This window comes from Hippocampus zosterae, chromosome 1 (assembly GCF_025434085.1).
Source record: "Hippocampus zosterae strain Florida chromosome 1, ASM2543408v3, whole genome shotgun sequence".
Lineage (NCBI taxonomy): Eukaryota > Metazoa > Chordata > Actinopteri > Syngnathiformes > Syngnathidae > Hippocampus > Hippocampus zosterae.
The window spans coordinates 38815678-38841440 of record NC_067451.1 but is presented as its reverse complement, the minus strand read 5'-3'; the positions used below and the strand labels follow the sequence as shown (position 1 = coordinate 38841440).

Below are 25763 nucleotides of genomic sequence, written 5' to 3'. Positions count from 1 at the left end.
TTTGGAATAAAATTAATGTCCAACAGAGGGAGCCGTCTGCACGGGGATCGGTCATGATAGCACTTGGACATGAAACAGCTTGGGATTTCCGCCTGCTGGATGCCTTTGCACCTCCACTGGAAAAGCCCACTTTTGCAACAAACGTCAAATACCGCATCTGCGTGCTCGCAGAGGACCGTATGCGAGCCTGACAGGCTGCGCGCTCAAACCACCACGGGAGCGGGCCCCTCCTTTGTGCACTCCGGAGGAGGTTTATTAAATGAAAAAAAAAATCACCCCACTACTCCACCCCCGACCCGGAAGTGCCCTGTCTGCTATAAAAAGGACAATTTTCGCGTTTTCCCTCGCTTACGGCCATACTACCCTGAGAACGCCCGATCTCGTCCGATCTCGGAAGCTAAGCAGGGTCGGGCCTGGTTAGTACTTGGATGGGAGACCGCCTGGGAATACCAGGTGCTGTAAGCTTTTGCACCCACCTCCAATTCTCAACACGATTCACTGCTCTTTCCAAAAATTTTGGCATTCATTCGTCATTCAACTTTCACTTATCCTGTGGTTTGAAATCGTTTCCTTCACGTTGATTTGACAGATCAACGTCTCTTTGGAATAAAATTAATGTCCAACAGAGGGAGCCGTCTGCACGGGGATCGGTCATGATAGCACTTGGACATGAAACAGCTTGGGATTTCCGCCTGCTGGATGCCTTTGCACCTCCACTGGAAAAGCCCACTTTTGCAACAAACGTCAAATACCGCATCTGCGTGCTCGCAGAGGACCGTATGCGAGCCTGACAGGCTGCGCGCTCAAACCACCACGGGAGCGGGCCCCTCCTTTGTGCACTCCGGAGGAGGTTTATTAAATGAAAAAAAAAATCACCCCACGACTCCACCCCCGACCCGGAAGTGCCCTGTCTGCTATAAAGAGGACAATTTTCGCGTTTTCCCTCGCTTACGGCCATACTACCCTGAGAACGCCCGATCTCGTCCGATCTCGGAAGCTAAGCAGGGTCGGGCCTGGTTAGTACTTGGATGGGAGACCGCCTGGGAATACCAGGTGCTGTAAGCTTTTGCACCCACCTCCAATTCACAACACGATTCACTGCTCTTTCCAAAAATTTTGGCATTCATTCGTCATTCAACTTTCACTTATCCTGTGGTTTGAAATCGTTTCCTTCACGTTGATTTGACAGATCAACGTCTCTTTGGAATAAAATTAATGTCCAACAGAGGGAGCCGTCTGCACGGGGATCGGTCATGATAGCACTTGGACATGAAACAGCTTGGGATTTCCGCCTGCTGGATGCCTTTGCACCTCCACTGGAAAAGCCCACTTTTGCAACAAACGTCAAATACCGCATCTGCGTGCTCGCAGAGGACCGTATGCGAGCCTGACAGGCTGCGCGCTCAAACCACCACGGGAGCGGGCCCCTCCTTTGTGCACTCCGGAGGAGGTTTATTAAATGAAAAAAAAAATCACCCCACTACTCCACCCCCGACCCGGAAGTGCCCTGTCTGCTATAAAAAGGACAATTTTCGCGTTTTCCCTCGCTTACGGCCATACTACCCTGAGAACGCCCGATCTCGTCCGATCTCGGAAGCTAAGCAGGGTCGGGCCTGGTTAGTACTTGGATGGGAGACCGCCTGGGAATACCAGGTGCTGTAAGCTTTTGCACCCACCTCCAATTCTCAACACGATTCACTGCTCTTTCCAAAAATTTTGGCATTCATTCGTCATTCAACTTTCACTTATCCTGTGGTTTGAAATCGTTTCCTTCACGTTGATTTGACAGATCAACGTCTCTTTGGAATAAAATTAATGTCCAACAGAGGGAGCCGTCTGCACGGGGATCGGTCATGATAGCACTTGGACATGAAACAGCTTGGGATTTCCGCCTGCTGGATGCCTTTGCACCTCCACTGGAAAAGCCCACTTTTGCAACAAACGTCAAATACCGCATCTGCGTGCTCGCAGAGGACCGTATGCGAGCCTGACAGGCTGCGCGCTCAAACCACCACGGGAGCGGGCCCCTCCTTTGTGCACTCCGGAGGAGGTTTATTAAATGAAAAAAAAATCACCCCACGACTCCACCCCCGACCCGGAAGTGCCCTGTCTGCTATAAAGAGGACAATTTTCGCGTTTTCCCTCGCTTACGGCCATACTACCCTGAGAACGCCCGATCTCGTCCGATCTCGGAAGCTAAGCAGGGTCGGGCCTGGTTAGTACTTGGATGGGAGACCGCCTGGGAATACCAGGTGCTGTAAGCTTTTGCACCCACCTCCAATTCACAACACGATTCACTGCTCTTTCCAAAAATTTTGGCATTCATTCGTCATTCAACTTTCACTTATCCTGTGGTTTGAAATCGTTTCCTTCACGTTGATTTGACAGATCAACGTCTCTTTGGAATAAAATTAATGTCCAACAGAGGGAGCCGTCTGCACGGGGATCGGTCATGATAGCACTTGGACATGAAACAGCTTGGGATTTCCGCCTGCTGGATGCCTTTGCACCTCCACTGGAAAAGCCCACTTTTGCAACAAACGTCAAATACCGCATCTGCGTGCTCGCAGAGGACCGTATGCGAGCCTGACAGGCTGCGCGCTCAAACCACCACGGGAGCGGGCCCCTCCTTTGTGCACTCCGGAGGAGGTTTATTAAATGAAAAAAAAAATCACCCCACTACTCCACCCCCGACCCGGAAGTGCCCTGTCTGCTATAAAGAGGACAATTTTCGCGTTTTCCCTCGCTTACGGCCATACTACCCTGAGAACGCCCGATCTCGTCCGATCTCGGAAGCTAAGCAGGGTCGGGCCTGGTTAGTACTTGGATGGGAGACCGCCTGGGAATACCAGGTGCTGTAAGCTTTTGCACCCACCTCCAATTCACAACACGATTCACTGCTCTTTCCAAAAATTTTGGCATTCATTCGTCATTCAACTTTCACTTATCCTGTGGTTTGAAATCGTTTCCTTCACGTTGATTTGACAGATCAACGTCTCTTTGGAATAAAATTAATGTCCAACAGAGGGAGCCGTCTGCACGGGGATCGGTCATGATAGCACTTGGACATGAAACAGCTTGGGATTTCCGCCTGCTGGATGCCTTTGCACCTCCACTGGAAAAGCCCACTTTTGCAACAAACGTCAAATACCGCATCTGCGTGCTCGCAGAGGACCGTATGCGAGCCTGACAGGCTGCGCGCTCAAACCACCACGGGAGCGGGCCCCTCCTTCGTGCTCTCGGGAGGAGGTCATTAAATGAAAAAAAAAATCACCCCACGACTCCATCCCCGACCCGCAAGTGCCCTGTCTGCTATAAAGGGGACAATTTTCACGTTTTCCCTCGCTTACGGCCATACTACCCTGAGAACGCCCGATCTCGTCCGATCTCGGAAGCTAAGCAGGGTCGGGCCTGGTTAGTACTTGGATGGGAGACCGCCTGGGAATACCAGGTGCTGTAAGCTTTTGCACCCACCTCCAATTCACAACACGATTCACTGCTCTTTCCAAAAATTTTGGCATTCATTCGTCATTCAACTTTCACTTATCCTGTGGTTTGAAATCGTTTCCTTCACGTTGATTTGACAGATCAACGTCTCTTTGGAATAAAATTAATGTCCAACAGAGGGAGCCGTCTGCACGTGGATCGGTAATGATAGCACTTGGACATGAAGCAGCTTGGGATTTCCGCCTGCTGGATGCTTTTGCACCTCCACTGGAAAAGCCAACTTTTGCAACAGACATCAAATACAGCCTCTGCGTGCTCGCAGAGGACCGTATGCGAGCCTGACAGGCTGCGCGCTCAAACCACCACGGGAGCGGGTCCCTCCTTTGTGCACTCCGGAGGAGGTTTATTAAATGAAAAAAAAATCACCCCACTACTCCACCCCCGACCCAGAAGTGCCCTGTCTGCTATAAAGGGGACAATTTTCACGTTTACCCTCGCTTACGGCCATACTACCCTGAGAGCACCCGATCTCGGAAGCTAAGCAGGGTCGGGCCTGGTTAGTACTTGGATGGGAGACCGCCTGGGAATACCAGGTGCTGTAAGCTTTTGGACCCACCTCCAATTCTCAACATGATTCACTGCTCTTTCCAAAAATTTTGGCATTCATTCGTCATTCAACTTTCACTTATCCTGTGGTTTGAAATCGTTTCCTTCACGTTGATTTGACAGATCAACGTCTCTTTGGAATAAAATTAATGTCCAACAGAGGGAGCCGTCTGCACGGGGATCGGTCATGATAGCACTTGGACATGAAACAGCTTGGGATTTCCGCCTGCTGGATGCCTTTGCACCTCCACTGGAAAAGCCCACTTTTGCAACAAACGTCAAATACCGCATCTGCGTGCTCGCAGAGGACCGTATGCGAGCCTGACAGGCTGCGCGCTCAAACCACCACGGGAGCGGGCCCCTCCTTCGTGCTCTCGGGAGGAGGTCATTAAATGAAAAAAAAAATCACCCCACGACTCCATCCCCGACCCGCAAGTGCCCTGTCTGCTATAAAGGGGACAATTTTCACGTTTTCCCTCGCTTACGGCCATACTACCCTGAGAACGCCCGATCTCGTCCGATCTCGGAAGCTAAGCAGGGTCGGGCCTGGTTAGTACTTGGATGGGAGACCGCCTGGGAATACCAGGTGCTGTAAGCTTTTGCACCCACCTCCAATTCACAACACGATTCACTGCTCTTTCCAAAAATTTTGGCATTCATTCGTCATTCAACTTTCACTTATCCTGTGGTTTGAAATCGTTTCCTTCACGTTGATTTGACAGATCAACGTCTCTTTGGAATAAAATTAATGTCCAACAGAGGGAGCCGTCTGCACGTGGATCGGTAATGATAGCACTTGGACATGAAGCAGCTTGGGATTTCCGCCTGCTGGATGCTTTTGCACCTCCACTGGAAAAGCCAACTTTTGCAACAGACATCAAATACAGCCTCTGCGTGCTCGCAGAGGACCGTATGCGAGCCTGACAGGCTGCACGCTCAAACCACCACGGGAGCGGGTCCCTCCTTTGTGCACTCCGGAGGAGGTTTATTAAATGAAAAAAAAATCACCCCACTACTCCACCCCCGACCCAGAAGTGCCCTGTCTGCTATAAAGGGGACAATTTTCACGTTTACCCTCGCTTACGGCCATACTACCCTGAGAGCACCCGATCTCGGAAGCTAAGCAGGGTCGGGCCTGGTTAGTACTTGGATGGGAGACCGCCTGGGAATACCAGGTGCTGTAAGCTTTTGCACCCACCTCCAATTCTCAACACGATTCACTGCTCTTTCCAAAAATTTTGGCATTCATTCGTCATTCAACTTTCACTTATCCTGTGGTTTGAAATCGTTTCCTTCACGTTGATTTGACAGATCAACGTCTCTTTGGAATAAAATTAATGTCCAACAGAGGGAGCCGTCTGCACGGGGATCGGTCATGATAGCACTTGGACTTGAAACAGCTTGGGATTTCCGCCTGCTGGATGCCTTTGCACCTCCACTGGAAAAGCCCACTTTTGCAACAAACGTCAAATACCGCATCTGCGTGCTCGCAGAGGACCGTATGCGAGCCTGACAGGCTGCGCGCTCAAACCACCACGGGAGCGGGCCCCTCCTTTGTGCACTCCGGAGGAGGTTTATTAAATGAAAAAAAAATCACCCCACTACTCCACCCTCGACCCGGAAGTGCCCTGTCTGCTATAAAGAGGACAATTTTCACGTTTTCCCTCGCTTACGGCCATACTACCCTGAGAACGCCCGATCTCGTCCGATCTCGGAAGCTAAGCAGGGTCGGGCCTGGTTAGTACTTGGATGGGAGACCGCCTGGGAATACCAGGTGCTGTAAGCTTTTGGACCCACCTCCAATTCTCAACACGATTCACTGCTCTTTCCAAAAATTTTGGCATTCATTCGTCATTCAACTTTCACTTATCCTGTGGTTTGAAATCGTTTCCTTCACGTTGATTTGACAGATCAACGTCTCTTTGGAATAAAATTAATGTCCAACAGAGGGAGCCGTCTGCACGGGGATCGGTCATGATAGCACTTGGACATGAAACAGCTTGGGATTTCCGCCTGCTGGATGCCTTTGCACCTCCACTGGAAAAGCCCACTTTTGCAACAAACGTCAAATACCGCATCTGCGTGCTCGCAGAGGACCGTATGCGAGCCTGACAGGCTGCGCGCTCAAACCACCACGGGAGCGGGCCCCTCCTTCGTGCTCTCGGGAGGAGGTCATTAAATGAAAAAAAAAATCACCCCACGACTCCATCCCCGACCCGCAAGTGCCCTGTCTGCTATAAAGGGGACAATTTTCACGTTTTCCCTCGCTTACGGCCATACTACCCTGAGAACCCCCGATCTCGTCCCATCTCGGAAGCTAAGCAGGGTCGGGCCTGGTTAGTACTTGGATGGGAGACCGCCTGGGAATACCAGGTGCTGTAAGCTTTTGCACCCACCTCCAATTCACAACACGATTCACTGCTCTTTCCAAAAATTTTGGCATTCATTCGTCATTCAACTTTCACTTATCCTGTGGTTTGAAATCGTTTCCTTCACGTTGATTTGACAGATCAACGTCTCTTTGGAATAAAATTAATGTCCAACAGAGGGAGCCGTCTGCACGTGGATCGGTAATGATAGCACTTGGACATGAAGCAGCTTGGGATTTCCGCCTGCTGGATGCTTTTGCACCTCCACTGGAAAAGCCAACTTTTGCAACAGACATCAAATACAGCCTCTGCGTGCTCGCAGAGGACCGTATGCGAGCCTGACAGGCTGCGCGCTCAAACCACCACGGGAGCGGGTCCCTCCTTTGTGCACTCCGGAGGAGGTTTATTAAATGAAAAAAAAATCACCCCACTACTCCACCCCCGACCCAGAAGTGCCCTGTCTGCTATAAAGGGGACAATTTTCACGTTTACCCTCGCTTACGGCCATACTACCCTGAGAGCACCCGATCTCGGAAGCTAAGCAGGGTCGGGCCTGGTTAGTACTTGGATGGGAGACCCCCTGGGAATACCAGGTGCTGTAAGCTTTTGCACCCACCTCCAATTCTCAACACGATTCACTGCTCTTTCCAAAAATTTTGGCATTCATTCGTCATTCAACTTTCACTTATCCTGTGGTTTGAAATCGTTTCCTTCACGTTGATTTGACAGATCAACGTCTCTTTGGAATAAAATTAATGTCCAACAGAGGGAGCCGTCTGCACGGGGATCGGTCATGATAGCACTTGGACTTGAAACAGCTTGGGATTTCCGCCTGCTGGATGCCTTTGCACCTCCACTGGAAAAGCCCACTTTTGCAACAAACGTCAAATACCGCATCTGCGTGCTCGCAGAGGACCGTATGCGAGCCTGACAGGCTGCGCGCTCAAACCACCACGGGAGCGGGCCCCTCCTTTGTGCACTCCGGAGGAGGTTTATTAAATGAAAAAAAAAATCACCCCACTACTCCACCCTCGACCCGGAAGTGCCCTGTCTGCTATAAAGAGGACAATTTTCACGTTTTCCCTCGCTTACGGCCATACTACCCTGAGAACGCCCGATCTCGTCCGATCTCGGAAGCTAAGCAGTGTCGGGCCTGGTTAGTACTTGGATGGGAGACCGCCTGGGAATACCAGGTGCTGTAAGCTTTTGCACCCACCTCCAATTCTCAACACGATTCACTGCTCTTTCCAAAAATTTTGGCATTCATTCGTCATTCAACTTTCACTTATCCTGTGGTTTGAAATCGTTTCCTTCACGTTGATTTGACAGATCAACGTCTCTTTGGAATAAAATTAATGTCCAACAGAGGGAGCCGTCTGCACGGGGATCGGTCATGATAGCACTTGGACATGAAACAGCTTGGGATTTCCGCCTGCTGGATGCCTTTGCACCTCCACTGGAAAAGCCCACTTTTGCAACAAACGTCAAATACCGCATCTGCGTGCTCGCAGAGGACCGTATGCGAGCCTGACAGGCTGCGCGCTCAAACCACCACGGGAGCGGGCCCCTCCTTTGTGCACTCCGGAGGAGGTTTATTAAATGAAAAAAAAAATCACCCCACTACTCCACCCCCGACCCGGAAGTGCCCTGTCTGCTATAAAAAGGACAATTTTCGCGTTTTCCCTCGCTTACGGCCATACTACCCTGAGAACGCCCGATCTCGTCCGATCTCGGAAGCTAATCAGGGTCGGGCCTGGTTAGTACTTGGATGGGAGACCGCCTGGGAATACCAGGTGCTGTAAGCTTTTGCACCCACCTCCAATTCTCAACACGATTCACTGCTCTTTCCAAAAATTTTGGCATTCATTCGTCATTCAACTTTCACTTATCCTGTGGTTTGAAATCGTTTCCTTCACGTTGATTTGACAGATCAACGTCTCTTTGGAATAAAATTAATGTCCAACAGAGGGAGCCGTCTGCACGGGGATCGGTCATGATAGCACTTGGACATGAAACAGCTTGGGATTTCCGCCTGCTGGATGCCTTTGCACCTCCACTGGAAAAGCCCACTTTTGCAACAAACGTCAAATACCGCATCTGCGTGCTCGCAGAGGACCGTATGCGAGCCTGACAGGCTGCGCGCTCAAACCACCACGGGAGCGGGCCCCTCCTTTGTGCACTCCGGAGGAGGTTTATTAAATGAAAAAAAAATCACCCCACGACTCCACCCCCGACCCGGAAGTGCCCTGTCTGCTATAAAGAGGACAATTTTCGCGTTTTCCCTCGCTTACGGCCATACTACCCTGAGAACGCCCGATCTCGTCCGATCTCGGAAGCTAAGCAGGGTCGGGCCTGGTTAGTACTTGGATGGGAGACCGCCTGGGAATACCAGGTGCTGTAAGCTTTTGCACCCACCTCCAATTCACAACACGATTCACTGCTCTTTCCAAAAATTTTGGCATTCATTCGTCATTCAACTTTCACTTATCCTGTGGTTTGAAATCGTTTCCTTCACGTTGATTTGACAGATCAACGTCTCTTTGGAATAAAATTAATGTCCAACAGAGGGAGCCGTCTGCACGGGGATCGGTCATGATAGCACTTGGACATGAAACAGCTTGGGATTTCCGCCTGCTGGATGCCTTTGCACCTCCACTGGAAAAGCCCACTTTTGCAACAAACGTCAAATACCGCATCTGCGTGCTCGCAGAGGACCGTATGCGAGCCTGACAGGCTGCGCGCTCAAACCACCACGGGAGCGGGCCCCTCCTTCGTGCTCTATGGAGGAGGTCATTAAATGAAAAAAAAAATCACCCCACGACTCCATCCCCGACCCGCAAGTGCCCTGTCTGCTATAAAGGGGACAATTTTCACGTTTTCCCTCGCTTACGGCCATACTACCCTGAGAACGCCCGATCTCGTCCGATCTCGGAAGCTAAGCAGGGTCGGGCCTGGTTAGTACTTGGATGGGAGACCGCCTGGGAATACCAGGTGCTGTAAGCTTTTGCACCCACCTCCAATTCACAACACGATTCACTGCTCTTTCCAAAAATTTTGGCATTCATTCGTCATTCAACTTTCACTTATCCTGTGGTTTGAAATCGTTTCCTTCACGTTGATTTGACAGATCAACGTCTCTTTGGAATAAAATTAATGTCCAACAGAGGGAGCCGTCTGCACGTGGATCGGTAATGATAGCACTTGGACATGAAGCAGCTTGGGATTTCCGCCTGCTGGATGCTTTTGCACCTCCACTGGAAAAGCCAACTTTTGCAACAGACATCAAATACAGCCTCTGCGTGCTCGCAGAGGACCGTATGCGAGCCTGACAGGCTGCGCGCTCAAACCACCACGGGAGCGGGTCCCTCCTTTGTGCACTCCGGAGGAGGTTTATTAAATGAAAAAAAAATCACCCCACTACTCCACCCCCGACCCAGAAGTGCCCTGTCTGCTATAAAGGGGACAATTTTCACGTTTACCCTCGCTTACGGCCATACTACCCTGAGAGCACCCGATCTCGGAAGCTAAGCAGGGTCGGGCCTGGTTAGTACTTGGATGGGAGACCGCCTGGGAATACCAGGTGCTGTAAGCTTTTGGACCCACCTCCAATTCTCAACATGATTCACTGCTCTTTCCAAAAATTTTGGCATTCATTCGTCATTCAACTTTCACTTATCCTGTGGTTTGAAATCGTTTCCTTCACGTTGATTTGACAGATCAACGTCTCTTTGGAATAAAATTAATGTCCAACAGAGGGAGCCGTCTGCACGGGGATCGGTCATGATAGCACTTGGACATGAAACAGCTTGGGATTTCCGCCTGCTGGATGCCTTTGCACCTCCACTGGAAAAGCCCACTTTTGCAACAAACGTCAAATACCGCATCTGCGTGCTCGCAGAGGACCGTATGCGAGCCTGACAGGCTGCGCGCTCAAACCACCACGGGAGCGGGCCCCTCCTTTGTGCACTCCGGAGGAGGTTTATTAAATGAAAAAAAAAATCACCCCACGACTCCACCCCCGACCCGGAAGTGCCCTGTCTGCTATAAAGAGGACAATTTTCGCGTTTTCCCTCGCTTACGGCCATACTACCCTGAGAACGCCCGATCTCGTCCGATCTCGGAAGCTAACCAGGGTCGGGCCTGGTTAGTACTTGGAGGGGAGACCGCCTGGGAATACCAGGTGCTGTAAGCTTTTGCACCCACCTCCAATTCACAACACGATTCACTGCTCTTTCCAAAAATTTTGGCATTCATTCGTCATTCAACTTTCACTTATCCTGTGGTTTGAAATCGTTTCCTTCACGTTGATTTGACAGATCAACGTCTCTTTGGAATAAAATTAATGTCCAACAGAGGGAGCCGTCTGCACGTGGATCGGTAATGATAGCACTTGGACATGAAGCAGCTTGGGATTTCCGCCTGCTGGATGCTTTTGCACCTCCACTGGAAAAGCCAACTTTTGCAACAGACATCAAATACAGCCTCTGCGTGCTCGCAGAGGACCGTATGCGAGCCTGACAGGCTGCGCGCTCAAACCACCACGGGAGCGGGTCCCTCCTTTGTGCACTCCGGAGGAGGTTTATTAAATGAAAAAAAAATCACCCCACTACTCCACCCCCGACCCAGAAGTGCCCTGTCTGCTATAAAGGGGACAATTTTCACGTTTACCCTCGCTTACGGCCATACTACCCTGAGAGCACCCGATCTCGGAAGCTAAGCAGGGTCGGGCCTGGTTAGTACTTGGATGGGAGACCCCCTGGGAATACCAGGTGCTGTAAGCTTTTGCACCCACCTCCAATTCTCAACACGATTCACTGCTCTTTCCAAAAATTTTGGCATTCATTCGTCATTCAACTTTCACTTATCCTGTGGTTTGAAATCGTTTCCTTCACGTTGATTTGACAGATCAACGTCTCTTTGGAATAAAATTAATGTCCAACAGAGGGAGCCGTCTGCACGGGGATCGGTCATGATAGCACTTGGACTTGAAACAGCTTGGGATTTCCGCCTGCTGGATGCCTTTGCACCTCCACTGGAAAAGCCCACTTTTGCAACAAACGTCAAATACCGCATCTGCGTGCTCGCAGAGGACCGTATGCGAGCCTGACAGGCTGCGCGCTCAAACCACCACGGGAGCGGGCCCCTCCTTTGTGCACTCCGGAGGAGGTTTATTAAATGAAAAAAAAAATCACCCCACTACTCCACCCTCGACCCGGAAGTGCCCTGTCTGCTATAAAGAGGACAATTTTCACGTTTTCCCTCGCTTACGGCCATACTACCCTGAGAACGCCCGATCTCGTCCGATCTCGGAAGCTAAGCAGTGTCGGGCCTGGTTAGTACTTGGATGGGAGACCGCCTGGGAATACCAGGTGCTGTAAGCTTTTGCACCCACCTCCAATTCTCAACACGATTCACTGCTCTTTCCAAAAATTTTGGCATTCATTCGTCATTCAACTTTCACTTATCCTGTGGTTTGAAATCGTTTCCTTCACGTTGATTTGACAGATCAACGTCTCTTTGGAATAAAATTAATGTCCAACAGAGGGAGCCGTCTGCACGGGGATCGGTCATGATAGCACTTGGACATGAAACAGCTTGGGATTTCCGCCTGCTGGATGCCTTTGCACCTCCACTGGAAAAGCCCACTTTTGCAACAAACGTCAAATACCGCATCTGCGTGCTCGCAGAGGACCGTATGCGAGCCTGACAGGCTGCGCGCTCAAACCACCACGGGAGCGGGCCCCTCCTTTGTGCACTCCGGAGGAGGTTTATTAAATGAAAAAAAAAATCACCCCACTACTCCACCCCCGACCCGGAAGTGCCCTGTCTGCTATAAAAAGGACAATTTTCGCGTTTTCCCTCGCTTACGGCCATACTACCCTGAGAACGCCCGATCTCGTCCGATCTCGGAAGCTAATCAGGGTCGGGCCTGGTTAGTACTTGGATGGGAGACCGCCTGGGAATACCAGGTGCTGTAAGCTTTTGCACCCACCTCCAATTCTCAACACGATTCACTGCTCTTTCCAAAAATTTTGGCATTCATTCGTCATTCAACTTTCACTTATCCTGTGGTTTGAAATCGTTTCCTTCACGTTGATTTGACAGATCAACGTCTCTTTGGAATAAAATTAATGTCCAACAGAGGGAGCCGTCTGCACGGGGATCGGTCATGATAGCACTTGGACATGAAACAGCTTGGGATTTCCGCCTGCTGGATGCCTTTGCACCTCCACTGGAAAAGCCCACTTTTGCAACAAACGTCAAATACCGCATCTGCGTGCTCGCAGAGGACCGTATGCGAGCCTGACAGGCTGCGCGCTCAAACCACCACGGGAGCGGGCCCCTCCTTTGTGCACTCCGGAGGAGGTTTATTAAATGAAAAAAAAATCACCCCACGACTCCACCCCCGACCCGGAAGTGCCCTGTCTGCTATAAAGAGGACAATTTTCGCGTTTTCCCTCGCTTACGGCCATACTACCCTGAGAACGCCCGATCTCGTCCGATCTCGGAAGCTAAGCAGGGTCGGGCCTGGTTAGTACTTGGATGGGAGACCGCCTGGGAATACCAGGTGCTGTAAGCTTTTGCACCCACCTCCAATTCACAACACGATTCACTGCTCTTTCCAAAAATTTTGGCATTCATTCGTCATTCAACTTTCACTTATCCTGTGGTTTGAAATCGTTTCCTTCACGTTGATTTGACAGATCAACGTCTCTTTGGAATAAAATTAATGTCCAACAGAGGGAGCCGTCTGCACGGGGATCGGTCATGATAGCACTTGGACATGAAACAGCTTGGGATTTCCGCCTGCTGGATGCCTTTGCACCTCCACTGGAAAAGCCCACTTTTGCAACAAACGTCAAATACCGCATCTGCGTGCTCGCAGAGGACCGTATGCGAGCCTGACAGGCTGCGCGCTCAAACCACCACGGGAGCGGGCCCCTCCTTCGTGCTCTATGGAGGAGGTCATTAAATGAAAAAAAAAATCACCCCACGACTCCATCCCCGACCCGCAAGTGCCCTGTCTGCTATAAAGGGGACAATTTTCACGTTTTCCCTCGCTTACGGCCATACTACCCTGAGAACGCCCGATCTCGTCCGATCTCGGAAGCTAAGCAGGGTCGGGCCTGGTTAGTACTTGGATGGGAGACCGCCTGGGAATACCAGGTGCTGTAAGCTTTTGCACCCACCTCCAATTCACAACACGATTCACTGCTCTTTCCAAAAATTTTGGCATTCATTCGTCATTCAACTTTCACTTATCCTGTGGTTTGAAATCGTTTCCTTCACGTTGATTTGACAGATCAACGTCTCTTTGGAATAAAATTAATGTCCAACAGAGGGAGCCGTCTGCACGTGGATCGGTAATGATAGCACTTGGACATGAAGCAGCTTGGGATTTCCGCCTGCTGGATGCTTTTGCACCTCCACTGGAAAAGCCAACTTTTGCAACAGACATCAAATACAGCCTCTGCGTGCTCGCAGAGGACCGTATGCGAGCCTGACAGGCTGCGCGCTCAAACCACCACGGGAGCGGGTCCCTCCTTTGTGCACTCCGGAGGAGGTTTATTAAATGAAAAAAAAATCACCCCACTACTCCACCCCCGACCCAGAAGTGCCCTGTCTGCTATAAAGGGGACAATTTTCACGTTTACCCTCGCTTACGGCCATACTACCCTGAGAGCACCCGATCTCGGAAGCTAAGCAGGGTCGGGCCTGGTTAGTACTTGGATGGGAGACCGCCTGGGAATACCAGGTGCTGTAAGCTTTTGGACCCACCTCCAATTCTCAACATGATTCACTGCTCTTTCCAAAAATTTTGGCATTCATTCGTCATTCAACTTTCACTTATCCTGTGGTTTGAAATCGTTTCCTTCACGTTGATTTGACAGATCAACGTCTCTTTGGAATAAAATTAATGTCCAACAGAGGGAGCCGTCTGCACGGGGATCGGTCATGATAGCACTTGGACATGAAACAGCTTGGGATTTCCGCCTGCTGGATGCCTTTGCACCTCCACTGGAAAAGCCCACTTTTGCAACAAACGTCAAATACCGCATCTGCGTGCTCGCAGAGGACCGTATGCGAGCCTGACAGGCTGCGCGCTCAAACCACCACGGGAGCGGGCCCCTCCTTTGTGCACTCCGGAGGAGGTTTATTAAATGAAAAAAAAAATCACCCCACGACTCCACCCCCGACCCGGAAGTGCTCTGTCTGCTATAAAGAGGACAATTTTCGCGTTTTCCCTCGCTTACGGCCATACTACCCTGAGAACGCCCGATCTCGTCCGATCTCGGAAGCTAAGCAGGGTCGGGCCTGGTTAGTACTTGGATGGGAGACCGCCTGGGAATACCAGGTGCTGTAAGCTTTTGCACCCACCTCCAATTCACAACACGATTCACTGCTCTTTCCAAAAATTTTGGCATTCATTCGTCATTCAACTTTCACTTATCCTGTGGTTTGAAATCGTTTCCTTCACGTTGATTTGACAGATCAACGTCTCTTTGGAATAAAATTAATGTCCAACAGAGGGAGCCATCTGCACGCGGATCGATAATGATAGCACTTGGACATGAAGCAGCTTGGGATTTCCGCCTGCTGGATGCTTTTGCACCTCCACTGGAAAAGCCAACTTTTGCAACAGACATCAAGTACCGTATCTGCGTGCTCGCAGAGGACCGTATGCGAGCCTGACAGGCTGCGCGCTCAAACCACCACGGGAGCGGGCCCCTCCTTTGTGCACTCCGGAGGAGGTTTATTAAATGAAAAAAAAAAATCACCCCACTACTCCACCCCCGACCCGGAAGTGCCCTGTCTGCTATAAAGAGGACAATTTTCACGTTTTCCCTCGCTTACGGCCATACTACCCTGAGAACGCCCGATCTCGTCCGATCTCGGAAGCTAAGCAGGGTCGGGCCTGGTTAGTACTTGGATGGGAGACCGCCTGGGAATACCAGGTGCTGTAAGCTTTTGGACCCACCTCCAATTCTCAACATGATTCACTGCTCTTTCCAAAAATTTTGGCATTCATTCGTCATTCAACTTTCACTTATCCTGTGGTTTGAAATCGTTTCCTTCACGTTGATTTGACAGATCAACGTCTCTTTGGAATAAAATTAATGTCCAACAGAGGGAGCCGTCTGCACGGGGATCGGTCATGATAGCACTTGGACATGAAACAGCTTGGGATTTCCGCCTGCTGGATGCCTTTGCACCTCCACTGGAAAAGCCCACTTTTGCAACAAACGTCAAATACCGCATCTGCGTGCTCGCAGAGGACCGTATGCGAGCCTGACAGGCTGCGCGCTCAAACCACCACGGGAGCGGGCCCCTCCTTTGTGCACTCCGGAGGAGGTTTATTAAATGAAAAAAAAAATCACCCCACTACTCCACCCCCGACCCGGAAGTGCCCTGTCTGCTATAAAAAGGACAATTTTCGCGTTTTCCCTCGCTTACGGCCATACTACCCTGAGAACGCCCGATCTCGTCCGATCTCGGAAGCTAAGCAGGGTCGGGCCTGGTTAGTACTTGGATGGGAGACCGCCTGGGAATACCAGGTGCTGTAAGCTTTTGCACCCACCTCCAATTCTCAACACGATTCACTGCTCTTTCCAAAAATTTTGGCATTCATTCGTCATTCAACTTTCACTTATCCTGTGGTTTGAAATCGTTTCCTTCACGTTGATTTGACAGATCAACGTCTCTTTGGAATAAAATTAATGTCCAACAGAGGGAGCCGTCTGCACGGGGATCGGTCATGATAGCACTTGGACATGAAACAGCTTGGGATTTCCGCCTGCTGGATGCCTTTGCACCTCCACTGGAAAAGCCCACTTTTGCAACAAACGTCAAATACCGCATCTGCGTGCTCGCAGAGGACCGTATGCGAGCCTGACAGGCTGCGCGCTCAAACCACCACGGGAGCGGGCCCCTCCTTTGTGCACTCCGGAGGAGGTTTATTAAATGAAAAAAAAAATCACCCCACGACTCCACCCCCGACCCGGAAGTGCTCTGTCTGCTATAAAGAGGACAATTTTCGCGTTTTCCCTCGCTTACGGCCATACTACCCTGAGAACGCCCGATCTCGTCCGATCTCGGAAGCTAAGCAGGGTCGGGCCTGGTTAGTACTTGGATGGGAGACCGCCTGGGAATACCAGGTGCTGTAAGCTTTTGCACCCACCTCCAATTCACAACACGATTCACTGCTCTTTCCAAAAATTTTGGCATTCATTCGTCATTCAACTTTCACTTATCCTGTGGTTTGAAATCGTTTCCTTCACGTTGATTTGACTGATCAACGTCTCTTTGGAATAAAATTAATGTCCAACAGAGGGAGCCATCTGCACGCGGATCGATAATGATAGCACTTGGACATGAAGCAGCTTGGGATTTCCGCCTGCTGGATGCTTTTGCACCTCCACTGGAAAAGCCAACTTTTGCAACAGACATCAAGTACCGTATCTGCGTGCTCGCAGAGGACCGTATGCGAGCCTGACAGGCTGCGCGCTCAAACCACCACGGGAGCGGGCCCCTCCTTTGTGCACTCCGGAGGAGGTTTATTAAATGAAAAAAAAAAATCACCCCACTACTCCACCCCCGACCCGGAAGTGCCCTGTCTGCTATAAAGAGGACAATTTTCACGTTTTCCCTCGCTTACGGCCATACTACCCTGAGAACGCCCGATCTCGTCCGATCTCGGAAGCTAAGCAGGGTCGGGCCTGGTTAGTACTTGGATGGGAGACCGCCTGGGAATACCAGGTGCTGTAAGCTTTTGGACCCACCTCCAATTCTCAACATGATTCACTGCTCTTTCCAAAAATTTTGGCATTCATTCGTCATTCAACTTTCACTTATCCTGTGGTTTGAAATCGTTTCCTTCACGTTGATTTGACAGATCAACGTCTCTTTGGAATAAAATTAATGTCCAACAGAGGGAGCCGTCTGCACGGGGATCGGTCATGATAGCACTTGGACATGAAACAGCTTGGGATTTCCGCCTGCTGGATGCCTTTGCACCTCCACTGGAAAAGCCCACTTTTGCAACAAACGTCAAATACCGCATCTGCGTGCTCGCAGAGGACCGTATGCGAGCCTGACAGGCTGCGCGCTCAAACCACCACGGGAGCGGGCCCCTCCTTTGTGCACTCCGGAGGAGGTTTATTAAATGAAAAAAAAAATCACCCCACTACTCCACCCCCGACCCGGAAGTGCCCTGTCTGCTATAAAAAGGACAATTTTCGCGTTTTCCCTCGCTTACGGCCATACTACCCTGAGAACGCCCGATCTCGTCCGATCTCGGAAGCTAATCAGGGTCGGGCCTGGTTAGTACTTGGATGGGAGACCGCCTGGGAATACCAGGTGCTGTAAGCTTTTGCACCCACCTCCAATTCTCAACACGATTCACTGCTCTTTCCAAAAATTTTGGCATTCATTCGTCATTCAACTTTCACTTATCCTGTGGTTTGAAATCGTTTCCTTCACGTTGATTTGACAGATCAACGTCTCTTTGGAATAAAATTAATGTCCAACAGAGGGAGCCGTCTGCACGGGGATCGGTCATGATAGCACTTGGACATGAAACAGCTTGGGATTTCCGCCTGCTGGATGCCTTTGCACCTCCACTGGAAAAGCCCACTTTTGCAACAAACGTCAAATACCGCATCTGCGTGCTCGCAGAGGACCGTATGCGAGCCTGACAGGCTGCGCGCTCAAACCACCACGGGAGCGGGCCCCTCCTTTGTGCACTCCGGAGGAGGTTTATTAAATGAAAAAAAAAATCACCCCACGACTCCACCCCCGACCCGGAAGTGCCCTGTCTGCTATAAAGAGGACAATTTTCGCGTTTTCCCTCGCTTACGGCCATACTACCCTGAGAACGCCCGATCTCGTCCGATCTCGGAAGCTAAGCAGGGTCGGGCCTGGTTAGTACTTGGATGGGAGACCGCCTGGGAATACCAGGTGCTGTAAGCTTTTGCACCCACCTCCAATTCACAACACGATTCACTGCTCTTTCCAAAAATTTTGGCATTCATTCGTCATTCAACTTTCACTTATCCTGTGGTTTGAAATCGTTTCCTTCACGTTGATTTGACAGATCAACGTCTCTTTGGAATAAAATTAATGTCCAACAGAGGGAGCCGTCTGCACGTGGATCGATAATGATAGCACTTGGACATGAAGCAGCTTGGGATTTCCGCCTGCTGGATGCTTTTGCACCTCCACTGGAAAAGCCAACTTTTGCAACAGACATCAAGTACCGTATCTGCGTGCTCGCAGAGGACCGTATGCGAGCCTGACAGGCTGCGCTCTCAAACCACCACGGGAGCGGGCCCCTCCTTTGTGCACTCCGGAGGAGGTTTATTAAATGAAAAAAAAAATCACCCCACTACTCCACCCCCGACCCGGAAGTGCCCTGTCTGCTATAAAGAGGACAATTTTCACGTTTTCCCTCGCTTACGGCCATACTACCCTGAGAACGCCCGATCTCGTCCGATCTCGGAAGCTAAGCAGGGTCGGGCCTGGTTAGTACTTGGATGGGAGACCGCCTGGGAATACCAGGTGCTGTAAGCTTTTGGACCCACCTCCAATTCTCAACACGATTCACTGCTCTTTCCAAAAATTTTGGCATTCATTCGTCATTCAACTTTCACTTATCCTGTGGTTTGAAATCGTTTCCTTCACGTTGATTTGACAGATCAACGTCTCTTTGGAATAAAATTAATGTCCAACAGAGGGAGCCGTCTGCACGGGGATCGGTCATGATAGCACTTGGACATGAAACAGCTTGGGATTTCCGCCTGCTGGATGCCTTTGCACCTCCACTGGAAAAGCCCACTTTTGCAACAAACGTCAAATACCGCATCTGCGTGCTCGCAGAGGACCGTATGCGAGCCTGACAGGCTGCGCGCTCAAACCACCACGGGAGCGGGCCCCTCCTTCGTGCTCTCGGGAGGAGGTCATTAAATGAAAAAAAAAATCACCCCACGACTCCATCCCCGACCCGCAAGTGCCCTGTCTGCTATAAAGGGGACAATTTTCACGTTTTCCCTCGCTTACGGCCATACTACCCTGAGAACCCCCGATCTCGTCCGATCTCGGAAGCTAAGCAGGGTCGGGCCTGGTTAGTACTTGGATGGGAGACCGCCTGGGAATACCAGGTGCTGTAAGCTTTTGCACCCACCTCCAATTCACAACACGATTCACTGCTCTTTCCAAAAATTTTGGCATTCATTCGTCATTCAACTTTCACTTATCCTGTGGTTTGAAATCGTTTCCTTCACGTTGATTTGACAGATCAACGTCTCTTTGGAATAAAATTAATGTCCAACAGAGGGAGCCGTCTGCACGTGGATCGGTAATGATAGCACTTGGACATGAAGCAGCTTGGGATTTCCGCCTGCTGGATGCTTTTGCACCTCCACTGGAAAAGCCAACTTTTGCAACAGACATCAAATACAGCCTCTGCGTGCTCGCAGAGGACCGTATGCGAGCCTGACAGGCTGCGCGCTCAAACCACCACAGGAGCGGGTCCCTCCTTTGTGCACTCCGGAGGAGGTTTATTAAATGAAAAAAAAATCACCCCACTACTCCACCCCCGACCCAGAAGTGCCCTGTCTGCTATAAAGGGGACAATTTTCACGTTTACCCTCGCTTACGGCCATACTACCCTGAGAGCACCCGATCTCGGAAGCTAAGCAGGGTCGGGCCTGGTTAGTACTTGGATGGGAGACCCCCTGGGAATACCAGGTGCTGTAAGCTTTTGCACCCACCTCCAATTCTCAACACGATTCACTGCTCTTTCCAAAAATTTTGGCATTCATTCGTCATTCAACTTTCACTTATCCTGTGGTTTGAAATCGTTTCCTTCACGTTGATTTGACAGATCAACGTCTCTTTGGAATAAAATTAATGTCCAACAGAGGGAGCCGTCTGCACGGGGATCGGTCATGATAGCACTTGGACTTGAAACAGCTTGGGATTTCCGCCTGCTGGATGCCTTTGCACCTCCACTGGAAAAGCCCACTTTTGCAACAAACGTCAAATACCGCATCTGCGTGCTCGCAGAGGACCGTATGCGAGCCTGACAGGCTGCGCGCTCAAACCACCACGGGAGCGGGCCCCTCCTTTGTGCACTCCGGAGGAGGTTTATTAAATGAAAAAAAAAATCACCCCACTACTCCACCCTCGACCCGGAAGTGCCCTGTCTGCTATAAAGAGGACAATTTTCACGTTTTCCCTCGCTTACGGCCATACTACCCTGAGAACGCCCGATCTCGTCCGATCTCGTCCGATCTCGGAAGCTAAGCAGTGTCGGGCCTGGTTAGTACTTGGATGGGAGACCGCCTGGGAATACCAGGTGCTGTAAGCTTTTGGACCCACCTCCAATTCTCAACATGATTCACTGCTCTTTCCAAAAATTTTGGCATTCATTCGTCATTCAACTTTCACTTATCCTGTGGTTTGAAATCGTTTCCTTCACGTTGATTTGACAGATCAACGTCTCTTTGGAATAAAATTAATGTCCAACAGAGGGAGCCGTCTGCACGGGGATCGGTCATGATAGCACTTGGACATGAAACAGCTTGGGATTTCCGCCTGCTGGATGCCTTTGCACCTCCACTGGAAAAGCCCACTTTTGCAACAAACGTCAAATACCGCATCTGCGTGCTCGCAGAGGACCGTATGCGAGCCTGACAGGCTGCGCGCTCAAACCACCACGGGAGCGGGCCCCTCCTTCGTGCTCTCGGGAGGAGGTCATTAAATGAAAAAAAAAATCACCCCACGACTCCATCCCCGACCCGCAAGTGCCCTGTCTGCTATAAAGGGGACAATTTTCACGTTTTCCCTCGCTTACGGCCATACTACCCTGAGAACGCCCGATCTCGTCCGATCTCGGAAGCTAAGCAGGGTCGGGCCTGGTTAGTACTTGGATGGGAGACCCCCTGGGAATACCAGGTGCTGTAAGCTTTTGCACCCACCTCCAATTCTCAACACGATTCACTGCTCTTTCCAAAAATTTTGGCATTCATTCGTCATTCAACTTTCACTTATCCTGTGGTTTGAAATCGTTTCCTTCACGTTGATTTGACAGATCAACGTCTCTTTGGAATAAAATTAATGTCCAACAGAGGGAGCCGTCTGCACGGGGATCGGTCATGATAGCACTTGGACTTGAAACAGCTTGGGATTTCCGCCTGCTGGATGCCTTTGCACCTCCACTGGAAAAGCCCACTTTTGCAACAAACGTCAAATACCGCATCTGCGTGCTCGCAGAGGACCGTATGCGAGCCTGACAGGCTGCGCGCTCAAACCACCACGGGAGCGGGCCCCTCCTTTGTGCACTCCGGAGGAGGTTTATTAAATGAAAAAAAAAATCACCCCACTACTCCACCCTCGACCCGGAAGTGCCCTGTCTGCTATAAAGAGGACAATTTTCACGTTTTCCCTCGCTTACGGCCATACTACCCTGAGAACGCCCGATCTCGTCCGATCTCGTCCGATCTCGGAAGCTAAGCAGTGTCGGGCCTGGTTAGTACTTGGATGGGAGACCGCCTGGGAATACCAGGTGCTGTAAGCTTTTGGACCCACCTCCAATTCTCAACATGATTCACTGCTCTTTCCAAAAATTTTGGCATTCATTCGTCATTCAACTTTCACTTATCCTGTGGTTTGAAATCGTTTCCTTCACGTTGATTTGACAGATCAACGTCTCTTTGGAATAAAATTAATGTCCAACAGAGGGAGCCGTCTGCACGGGGATCGGTCATGATAGCACTTGGACATGAAACAGCTTGGGATTTCCGCCTGCTGGATGCCTTTGCACCTCCACTGGAAAAGCCCACTTTTGCAACAAACGTCAAATACCGCATCTGCGTGCTCGCAGAGGACCGTATGCGAGCCTGACAGGCTGCGCGCTCAAACCACCACGGGAGCGGGCCCCTCCTTTGTGCACTCCGGAGGAGGTTTATTAAATGAAAAAAAAAATCACCCCACTACTCCACCCCCGACCCGGAAGTGCCCTGTCTGCTATAAAGAGGACAATTTTCGCGTTTTCCCTCGCTTACGGCCATACTACCCTGAGAACGCCCGATCTCGTCCGATCTCGGAAGCTAAGCAGGGTCGGGCCTGGTTAGTACTTGGATGGGAGACCGCCTGGGAATACCAGGTGCTGTAAGCTTTTGCACCCACCTCCAATTCACAACACGATTCACTGCTCTTTCCAAAAATTTTGGCATTCATTCGTCATTCAACTTTCACTTATCCTGTGGTTTGAAATCGTTTCCTTCACGTTGATTTGACAGATCAACGTCTCTTTGGAATAAAATTAATGTCCAACAGAGGGAGCCGTCTGCACGGGGATCGGTCATGATAGCACTTGGACATGAAACAGCTTGGGATTTCCGCCTGCTGGATGCCTTTGCACCTCCACTGGAAAAGCCCACTTTTGCAACAAACGTCAAATACCGCATCTGCGTGCTCGCAGAGGACCGTATGCGAGCCTGACAGGCTGCGCGCTCAAACCACCACGGGAGCGGGCCCCTCCTTCGTGCTCTCGGGAGGAGGTCATTAAATGAAAAAAAAAATCACCCCACGACTCCATCCCCGACCCGCAAGTGCCCTGTCTGCTATAAAGGGGACAATTTTCACGTTTTCCCTCGCTTACGGCCATACTACCCTGAGAACGCCCGATCTCGTCCGATCTCGGAAGCTAAGCAGGGTCGGGCCTGGTTAGTACTTGGATGGGAGACCGCCTGGGAATACCAGGTGCTGTAAGCTTTTGCACCCACCTCCAATTCACAACACGATTCACTGCTCTTTCCAAAAATTTTGGCATTCATTCGTCATTCAACTTTCACTTATCCTGTGGTTTGAAATCGTTTCCTTCACGTTGATTTGACAGATCAACGTCTCTTTGGAATAAAATTAATGTCCAACAGAGGGAGCCGTCTGCACGTGGATCGGTAATGATAGCACTTGGACATGAAGCAGCTTGGGATTTCCGCCTGCTGGATGCTTTTGCACCTCCACTGGAAAAGCCAACTTTTGCAACAGACATCAAATACAGCCTCTGCGTGCTCGCAGAGGACCGTATGCGAGCCTGACAGGCTGCACGCTCAAACCACCACGGGAGCGGGTCCCTCCTTTGTGCACTCCGGAGGAGGTTTATTAAATGAAAAAAAAATCACCCCACTACTCCACCCCCGACCCAGAAGTGCCCTGTCTGCTATAAAGGGGACAATTTTCACGTTTACCCTCGCTTACGGCCATACTACCCTGAGAGCACCCGATCTCGGAAGCTAAGCAGGGTCGGGCCTGGTTAGTACTTGGATGGGAGACCGCCTGGGAATACCAGGTGCTGTAAGCTTTTGCACCCACCTCCAATTCTCAACACGATTCACTGCTCTTTCCAAAAATTTTGGCATTCATTCGTCATTCAACTTTCACTTATCCTGTGGTTTGAAATCGTTTCCTTCACGTTGATTTGACAGATCAACGTCTCTTTGGAATAAAATTAATGTCCAACAGAGGGAGCCGTCTGCACGGGGATCGGTCATGATAGCACTTGGACTTGAAACAGCTTGGGATTTCCGCCTGCTGGATGCCTTTGCACCTCCACTGGAAAAGCCCACTTTTGCAACAAACGTCAAATACCGCATCTGCGTGCTCGCAGAGGACCGTATGCGAGCCTGACAGGCTGCGCGCTCAAACCACCACGGGAGCGGGCCCCTCCTTTGTGCACTCCGGAGGAGGTTTATTAAATGAAAAAAAAAATCACCCCACTACTCCACCCTCGACCCGGAAGTGCCCTGTCTGCTATAAAGAGGACAATTTTCACGTTTTCCCTCGCTTACGGCCATACTACCCTGAGAACGCCCGATCTCGTCCGATCTCGGAAGCTAAGCAGTGTCGGGCCTGGTTAGTACTTGGATGGGAGACCGCCTGGGAATACCAGGTGCTGTAAGCTTTTGCACCCACCTCCAATTCTCAACACGATTCACTGCTCTTTCCAAAAATTTTGGCATTCATTCGTCATTCAACTTTCACTTATCCTGTGGTTTGAAATCGTTTCCTTCACGTTGATTTGACAGATCAACGTCTCTTTGGAATAAAATTAATGTCCAACAGAGGGAGCCGTCTGCACGTGGATCGATAATGATAGCACTTGGACATGAAGCAGCTTGGGATTTCCGCCTGCTGGATGCTTTTGCACCTCCACTGGAAAAGCCAACTTTTGCAACAGACATCAAGTACCGTATCTGCGTGCTCGCAGAGGACCGTATGCGAGCCTGACAGGCTGCGCGCTCAAACCACCACGGGAGCGGGCCCCTCCTTTGTGCACTCCGGAGGAGGTTTATTAAATGAAAAAAAAAAATCACCCCACTACTCCACCCCGACCCGGAAGTGCCCTGTCTGCTATAAAGAGGACAATTTTCACGTTTTCCCTCGCTTACGGCCATACTACCCTGAGAACGCCCGATCTCGTCCGATCTCGGAAGCTAAGCAGGGTCGGGCCTGGTTAGTACTTGGATGGGAGACCGCCTGGGAATACCAGGTGCTGTAAGCTTTTGGACCCACCTCCAATTCTCAACATGATTCACTGCTCTTTCCAAAAATTTTGGCATTCATTCGTCATTCAACTTTCACTTATCCTGTGGTTTGAAATCGTTTCCTTCACGTTGATTTGACAGATCAACGTCTCTTTGGAATAAAATTAATGTCCAACAGAGGGAGCCGTCTGCACGGGGATCGGTCATGATAGCACTTGGACATGAAACAGCTTGGGATTTCCGCCTGCTGGATGCCTTTGCACCTCCACTGGAAAAGCCCACTTTTGCAACAAACGTCAAATACCGCATCTGCGTGCTCGCAGAGGACCGTATGCGAGCCTGACAGGCTGCGCGCTCAAACCACCACGGGAGCGGGCCCCTCCTTTGTGCACTCCGGAGGAGGTTTATTAAATGAAAAAAAAAATCACCCCACTACTCCACCCCCGACCCGGAAGTGCCCTGTCTGCTATAAAAAGGACAATTTTCGCGTTTTCCCTCGCTTACGGCCATACTACCCTGAGAACGCCCGATCTCGTCCGATCTCGGAAGCTAAGCAGTGTCGGGCCTGGTTAGTACTTGGATGGGAGACCGCCTGGGAATACCAGGTGCTGTAAGCTTTTGCACCCACCTCCAATTCTCAACACGATTCACTGCTCTTTCCAAAAATTTTGGCATTCATTCGTCATTCAACTTTCACTTATCCTGTGGTTTGAAATCGTTTCCTTCACGTTGATTTGACAGATCAACGTCTCTTTGGAATAAAATTAATGTCCAACAGAGGGAGCCGTCTGCA

At 50.5% G+C, this 25763-nt stretch overlaps 33 non-coding genes and 10 pseudogenes across 33 annotated transcripts; all 43 read left to right on the top strand.

Moving 5' to 3' along the window:
* The first annotated feature begins 346 nt into the window (after positions 1 to 346).
* LOC127587836 (5S ribosomal RNA) lies at positions 347 to 465 on the top strand. Its single transcript, XR_007958877.1, has one exon. It is a non-coding gene; the product is annotated as a 5S ribosomal RNA (ribosomal RNA).
* A 481-nt stretch (positions 466 to 946) lies between these two features.
* Positions 947 to 1065, top strand: LOC127587832 (5S ribosomal RNA). Its single transcript, XR_007958870.1, has one exon. It is a non-coding gene; the product is annotated as a 5S ribosomal RNA (ribosomal RNA).
* A 481-nt stretch (positions 1066 to 1546) lies between these two features.
* LOC127587827 (5S ribosomal RNA) lies at positions 1547 to 1665 on the top strand. Its single transcript, XR_007958869.1, has one exon. It is a non-coding gene; the product is annotated as a 5S ribosomal RNA (ribosomal RNA).
* A 480-nt stretch (positions 1666 to 2145) lies between these two features.
* LOC127587826 (5S ribosomal RNA) lies at positions 2146 to 2264 on the top strand. The gene has a single exon (XR_007958865.1). It is a non-coding gene; the product is annotated as a 5S ribosomal RNA (ribosomal RNA).
* A 481-nt stretch (positions 2265 to 2745) lies between these two features.
* Positions 2746 to 2864, top strand: LOC127587821 (5S ribosomal RNA). The gene has a single exon (XR_007958864.1). It is a non-coding gene; the product is annotated as a 5S ribosomal RNA (ribosomal RNA).
* Positions 2865 to 3344: 480 nt separating this feature from the next.
* Positions 3345 to 3463, top strand: LOC127587816 (5S ribosomal RNA). Its single transcript, XR_007958863.1, has one exon. It is a non-coding gene; the product is annotated as a 5S ribosomal RNA (ribosomal RNA).
* A 480-nt stretch (positions 3464 to 3943) lies between these two features.
* Positions 3944 to 4052, top strand: LOC127616100 (uncharacterized; annotated as a pseudogene).
* Positions 4053 to 4532: 480 nt separating this feature from the next.
* On the top strand, positions 4533 to 4651 carry LOC127587813 (5S ribosomal RNA). Its single transcript, XR_007958861.1, has one exon. It is a non-coding gene; the product is annotated as a 5S ribosomal RNA (ribosomal RNA).
* A 480-nt stretch (positions 4652 to 5131) lies between these two features.
* On the top strand, positions 5132 to 5240 carry LOC127616086 (uncharacterized; annotated as a pseudogene).
* Positions 5241 to 5720: 480 nt separating this feature from the next.
* LOC127587808 (5S ribosomal RNA) lies at positions 5721 to 5839 on the top strand. Its single transcript, XR_007958860.1, has one exon. It is a non-coding gene; the product is annotated as a 5S ribosomal RNA (ribosomal RNA).
* A 480-nt stretch (positions 5840 to 6319) lies between these two features.
* Positions 6320 to 6438, top strand: LOC127615253 (5S ribosomal RNA). The gene has a single exon (XR_007966863.1). It is a non-coding gene; the product is annotated as a 5S ribosomal RNA (ribosomal RNA).
* Positions 6439 to 6918: 480 nt separating this feature from the next.
* On the top strand, positions 6919 to 7027 carry LOC127616372 (uncharacterized; annotated as a pseudogene).
* A 481-nt stretch (positions 7028 to 7508) lies between these two features.
* Positions 7509 to 7627, top strand: LOC127614162 (5S ribosomal RNA). The gene has a single exon (XR_007966408.1). It is a non-coding gene; the product is annotated as a 5S ribosomal RNA (ribosomal RNA).
* A 481-nt stretch (positions 7628 to 8108) lies between these two features.
* Positions 8109 to 8227, top strand: LOC127613703 (5S ribosomal RNA). Its single transcript, XR_007966289.1, has one exon. It is a non-coding gene; the product is annotated as a 5S ribosomal RNA (ribosomal RNA).
* Positions 8228 to 8707: 480 nt separating this feature from the next.
* On the top strand, positions 8708 to 8826 carry LOC127587801 (5S ribosomal RNA). The gene has a single exon (XR_007958859.1). It is a non-coding gene; the product is annotated as a 5S ribosomal RNA (ribosomal RNA).
* Positions 8827 to 9306: 480 nt separating this feature from the next.
* On the top strand, positions 9307 to 9425 carry LOC127587792 (5S ribosomal RNA). Its single transcript, XR_007958857.1, has one exon. It is a non-coding gene; the product is annotated as a 5S ribosomal RNA (ribosomal RNA).
* A 480-nt stretch (positions 9426 to 9905) lies between these two features.
* Positions 9906 to 10014, top strand: LOC127616080 (uncharacterized; annotated as a pseudogene).
* A 481-nt stretch (positions 10015 to 10495) lies between these two features.
* On the top strand, positions 10496 to 10614 carry LOC127615105 (5S ribosomal RNA). The gene has a single exon (XR_007966818.1). It is a non-coding gene; the product is annotated as a 5S ribosomal RNA (ribosomal RNA).
* A 480-nt stretch (positions 10615 to 11094) lies between these two features.
* On the top strand, positions 11095 to 11203 carry LOC127616359 (uncharacterized; annotated as a pseudogene).
* A 481-nt stretch (positions 11204 to 11684) lies between these two features.
* Positions 11685 to 11803, top strand: LOC127614155 (5S ribosomal RNA). The gene has a single exon (XR_007966407.1). It is a non-coding gene; the product is annotated as a 5S ribosomal RNA (ribosomal RNA).
* Positions 11804 to 12284: 481 nt separating this feature from the next.
* LOC127613699 (5S ribosomal RNA) lies at positions 12285 to 12403 on the top strand. The gene has a single exon (XR_007966288.1). It is a non-coding gene; the product is annotated as a 5S ribosomal RNA (ribosomal RNA).
* A 480-nt stretch (positions 12404 to 12883) lies between these two features.
* LOC127587786 (5S ribosomal RNA) lies at positions 12884 to 13002 on the top strand. Its single transcript, XR_007958853.1, has one exon. It is a non-coding gene; the product is annotated as a 5S ribosomal RNA (ribosomal RNA).
* Positions 13003 to 13482: 480 nt separating this feature from the next.
* Positions 13483 to 13601, top strand: LOC127587780 (5S ribosomal RNA). The gene has a single exon (XR_007958852.1). It is a non-coding gene; the product is annotated as a 5S ribosomal RNA (ribosomal RNA).
* Positions 13602 to 14081: 480 nt separating this feature from the next.
* On the top strand, positions 14082 to 14190 carry LOC127616073 (uncharacterized; annotated as a pseudogene).
* Positions 14191 to 14671: 481 nt separating this feature from the next.
* On the top strand, positions 14672 to 14790 carry LOC127587777 (5S ribosomal RNA). The gene has a single exon (XR_007958851.1). It is a non-coding gene; the product is annotated as a 5S ribosomal RNA (ribosomal RNA).
* A 482-nt stretch (positions 14791 to 15272) lies between these two features.
* On the top strand, positions 15273 to 15391 carry LOC127587773 (5S ribosomal RNA). The gene has a single exon (XR_007958850.1). It is a non-coding gene; the product is annotated as a 5S ribosomal RNA (ribosomal RNA).
* A 481-nt stretch (positions 15392 to 15872) lies between these two features.
* Positions 15873 to 15991, top strand: LOC127587770 (5S ribosomal RNA). Its single transcript, XR_007958848.1, has one exon. It is a non-coding gene; the product is annotated as a 5S ribosomal RNA (ribosomal RNA).
* A 481-nt stretch (positions 15992 to 16472) lies between these two features.
* Positions 16473 to 16591, top strand: LOC127587767 (5S ribosomal RNA). The gene has a single exon (XR_007958847.1). It is a non-coding gene; the product is annotated as a 5S ribosomal RNA (ribosomal RNA).
* A 482-nt stretch (positions 16592 to 17073) lies between these two features.
* Positions 17074 to 17192, top strand: LOC127587764 (5S ribosomal RNA). Its single transcript, XR_007958846.1, has one exon. It is a non-coding gene; the product is annotated as a 5S ribosomal RNA (ribosomal RNA).
* A 481-nt stretch (positions 17193 to 17673) lies between these two features.
* Positions 17674 to 17792, top strand: LOC127613687 (5S ribosomal RNA). Its single transcript, XR_007966285.1, has one exon. It is a non-coding gene; the product is annotated as a 5S ribosomal RNA (ribosomal RNA).
* Positions 17793 to 18273: 481 nt separating this feature from the next.
* On the top strand, positions 18274 to 18392 carry LOC127587758 (5S ribosomal RNA). The gene has a single exon (XR_007958844.1). It is a non-coding gene; the product is annotated as a 5S ribosomal RNA (ribosomal RNA).
* A 481-nt stretch (positions 18393 to 18873) lies between these two features.
* On the top strand, positions 18874 to 18992 carry LOC127587751 (5S ribosomal RNA). The gene has a single exon (XR_007958841.1). It is a non-coding gene; the product is annotated as a 5S ribosomal RNA (ribosomal RNA).
* Positions 18993 to 19472: 480 nt separating this feature from the next.
* LOC127612737 (5S ribosomal RNA) lies at positions 19473 to 19591 on the top strand. The gene has a single exon (XR_007965931.1). It is a non-coding gene; the product is annotated as a 5S ribosomal RNA (ribosomal RNA).
* Positions 19592 to 20071: 480 nt separating this feature from the next.
* Positions 20072 to 20180, top strand: LOC127616357 (uncharacterized; annotated as a pseudogene).
* Positions 20181 to 20661: 481 nt separating this feature from the next.
* LOC127616686 (uncharacterized) lies at positions 20662 to 20790 on the top strand (annotated as a pseudogene).
* A 480-nt stretch (positions 20791 to 21270) lies between these two features.
* Positions 21271 to 21389, top strand: LOC127612572 (5S ribosomal RNA). Its single transcript, XR_007965875.1, has one exon. It is a non-coding gene; the product is annotated as a 5S ribosomal RNA (ribosomal RNA).
* Positions 21390 to 21870: 481 nt separating this feature from the next.
* LOC127616684 (uncharacterized) lies at positions 21871 to 21999 on the top strand (annotated as a pseudogene).
* Positions 22000 to 22480: 481 nt separating this feature from the next.
* On the top strand, positions 22481 to 22599 carry LOC127587743 (5S ribosomal RNA). Its single transcript, XR_007958838.1, has one exon. It is a non-coding gene; the product is annotated as a 5S ribosomal RNA (ribosomal RNA).
* Positions 22600 to 23079: 480 nt separating this feature from the next.
* On the top strand, positions 23080 to 23198 carry LOC127587732 (5S ribosomal RNA). The gene has a single exon (XR_007958837.1). It is a non-coding gene; the product is annotated as a 5S ribosomal RNA (ribosomal RNA).
* Positions 23199 to 23678: 480 nt separating this feature from the next.
* Positions 23679 to 23787, top strand: LOC127616069 (uncharacterized; annotated as a pseudogene).
* Positions 23788 to 24268: 481 nt separating this feature from the next.
* On the top strand, positions 24269 to 24387 carry LOC127614148 (5S ribosomal RNA). Its single transcript, XR_007966406.1, has one exon. It is a non-coding gene; the product is annotated as a 5S ribosomal RNA (ribosomal RNA).
* A 481-nt stretch (positions 24388 to 24868) lies between these two features.
* On the top strand, positions 24869 to 24987 carry LOC127587721 (5S ribosomal RNA). Its single transcript, XR_007958836.1, has one exon. It is a non-coding gene; the product is annotated as a 5S ribosomal RNA (ribosomal RNA).
* A 481-nt stretch (positions 24988 to 25468) lies between these two features.
* On the top strand, positions 25469 to 25587 carry LOC127614142 (5S ribosomal RNA). Its single transcript, XR_007966404.1, has one exon. It is a non-coding gene; the product is annotated as a 5S ribosomal RNA (ribosomal RNA).
* The last annotated feature ends 176 nt before the right edge of the window (positions 25588 to 25763 follow it).